This window comes from Pan troglodytes, chromosome 5 (assembly GCF_028858775.2).
Source record: "Pan troglodytes isolate AG18354 chromosome 5, NHGRI_mPanTro3-v2.0_pri, whole genome shotgun sequence".
NCBI classification, from domain to species: domain Eukaryota; kingdom Metazoa; phylum Chordata; class Mammalia; order Primates; family Hominidae; genus Pan; species Pan troglodytes.
This window is the reverse complement of record NC_072403.2, coordinates 33,500,380-33,503,476: the sequence shown is the minus strand read 5'-3', so window position 1 is coordinate 33,503,476 and position 3,097 is coordinate 33,500,380. Positions and strand designations below refer to the sequence as shown.

General features: G+C 41.2%; 1 non-coding gene across 1 annotated transcript; it reads right to left on the bottom strand.

Moving 5' to 3' along the window:
• Positions 1-3,015: 3,015 nt before the first annotated feature.
• On the bottom strand, positions 3,016-3,097 carry TRNAS-AGA (transfer RNA serine (anticodon AGA)). Its single transcript has one exon. It is a non-coding gene; the product is annotated as a tRNA-Ser (tRNA).

Sequence of the window (3,097 nt, the reverse complement as noted above, 5' to 3'; positions counted from 1 at the left end):
AGGTCAAGAGATTGAGACCATCGTGGCCAACATGGTGAATCCCTGTCTCTACTAAAAATACAAAAATTAGCTGGGCGTGGTGGTGCGCGCCTGTAGTCCCAGCTACTAGGGAGCCTGATGCAGGAGAATCGCTTACCTGGGAGGCTGAGGTTGCAGTGAGCTGAGATTGCGCCACTGCACTCCAGCCTGGCAACAGAGCAACACTCCATCTCAAAAAAAAAAAAAAAAAAAAAAGAAAAGAACAGAAAAGAAAAAAAGGCAGGAACAACCAGGCAGTTGAGGAAATGACATATGAAGCCATGGTCTGATTCATGAGCCCCTCTAGTGAAAATCAAGCAAGCAGTGAGGGAGTCCACAGTTGAGGTGGAAGACAAATAAAACCGGAGAGTGTCTTCCATTATTCTGTGAGCTTTGAAGATGGAGCAATGAAAAGTCAGCTTATAGAACTAGATCCCTAAAGTGGTACTGTTTGTTCTCAAAATATAAAAAATATGAAAGAAAAAAATAAAAATAAGTTTGACAATACCCTTAGCAGCATGGGGCAGGCAAGACCTTGAAAGTTATTTGCTTTAGGTAAACATGCACCTGTTTTATTTATTTTTGTATTAATTTTACATGTTCATGATTTATTGACAATTTTTTAGTAGCCAAGAATTCACAGAAGGGAACAGTGGTTTCACTTTATTTTTTATTTTTTAATCTTGTTTTTAATTGACACATAATGATTATACATATTTACAGAGTACAGTGTGATGATTTATTACATTTATACATTGTATAATGATCAAATCATGGTATTTAGCATATACATCTCAAACACTTATCATTTCTTTGTGGTGAGAACATTCTTGTCTGTTTATTTTGTAATATACACTATGTGGCTGGGCAAGGTGCCTCATGCTTGTAATCACAGCATTTTGGGAGGCCAAGGTGAGAGGATCACTTGAGGCCAGAAGTTTGAGACCAGCCTGGGCAACACAGGGAGACCTCATCTCTATTTCAATTAAGAAATTTTTTAAAAGAGATATACACTACAGTATTATTTACTATGGGCACCATACTGTGTTTCCTTATTTTTCTGCACTGACTGTAACACTGGTTTTCATGACACTGTCCATCAGTGTGTCTCGTTTTCCATGTTACGTTCTTGTCTATAAGACATCTTTTCTCTTCCTTAGTAGTAGGAAGAGAAACAAAACAAAACAAAACCCTTCTAGAACTCGATGGCATTATTCAGAAACTAGATCAAATGCTGTTCTTCTACAAGGCAAAATTCTGTGAGATCAATCCTTGCTCAAGATCTCTGCTCCAGCCCCAGAACCTGAACTTGAGTCTGCATGGGCTTGTCCAGAAAAAAGCATCCAGAAGGAGAGAAGCTCCTATTTATGCTACCAACACTCCTCTCTAAGATATGTTTCTGTTGTTATCATTGTTAAGATGGAGTCTTGCTTTGTCCCCCAGGCTGGAGTGCAGCAGCGCGATCTCGGCTCACTGCAACCTCCATCTCTGGGGTTCAAGCGATTCTCCTGCCTCACCCTCCCACGTAGCTGAGATCACAGGCACACGCCACTATGCCCGGCTAATTTTTGTGTTTTTAGTAGAGACGAGGTTTCTCCGTGTTGATCAGGCTGGTCTTGAACTCCTGACTGCAGGTGATCCGCCTGCCTCGGTGTCCCAAAGTGCTGAGATTACAGGCGTCAGCCACTGCGCCCACCCATTTAAGATATCTTTTTGAACAAATTTATATTTTCAATTTCTGATCATATATGTCAGATGGAATACTTAACTCCACTATTAGGAATTATTTCCTCAAAAGGGCTTTAGCATTTCATTAGCTTTCACATTCTAGAATTCTATTAGATTGTTTTTCCGAATCAAAGGAACCTGCATGCTGGATGTGGGAGAGGGTAGGAGAACTGATCAGGCTCCTCCTCTGGAAACCTGAATCTCCGTACACTGAGACAAGTCTTGTTCCTCCTGCCTGCACTGCTCAGTAGAGGATTTGTGGCAGTTTACTGTCACTGCCCCACTAATTTTGAAATGCAGTGCTCTAAAGAGACACATAAAAGAAGAAAGGATCTGGTATTTTATCAATGAACAGGGCCGGCACTCTGTTTATGAAAAAATATTAGAATCATTCTTGGATGAGGTAAAATAAATCACAACTCTTTGAAGATTTGCAGAAGAGTGGTGAGGACAAGCTCCACTTAAGCTGCCAAGGCAGTGATGCATGAATTCCCCTAGGAATTCCTAGGAAGGTACTCAGCTGTGGTCAACATTCTTTTGGTCAATGCGTTAACCCATAATTGTTCATCACAATGAGATTCTGCATCTGAGCTGGGGCTCTTTCTGTGCTCAGGATATAATCGCAACCTCACCTCGGTTTTAGTCACTCTTGCTTCACCACTGTCCTGGACCCCAGGACAGGCCACTCCACTTGACATGGTTGATTTTTTTTTTTAATTGGGTTATGTAAAAAATTGCTTTACTCAATTATCTTTTATTAAGTAGTGGTTTGCTTATAAGTGCCCAATATAGATTCTCATCTTGGTGACCAAGCCTGTGTGCCACTTTCTCTTGTATTTGATCATGGATTTCCTGGAATTTCCTTTTCTACGTTAAACCAGGGCATTTGCTTGACTGGAGAAGATCCCTAATAAGGGGACAATTCTGTGAGACACAAACACTCCTAGCAATTTTTTTCTCTAAGGAAAGCTGTCTTCAAAATGGGGCATCTGTTTCAGGAAACAGAAAAACATCACCCTGAGCTCTTCTTAGGGCAAAGGAAAACATCAATAATACGACTGTGATAGAAGTACTTTTTTTTTGTATGACTTTTCCTCATTGTTTCAGAGACATGGAGTATTATTAGTGGGTCCATAAAGAGGAAAAGCCTACAGGTTGGAACAAGCAAGCTTCTTCCTGAGAGACAATAACAGACTTTCAACCTGGCAAGACACCAGACTTCCAATCTGGCAAGGTGTCAGTAGACTCCCTTTCCAACAAGAAAGGGACCGTAGTCGGCAGGATTCGAACCTGCGCGGGGAAACCCCAATGGATTTCTAGTCCATCGCCTTAACCACTCGGCCACGACTAC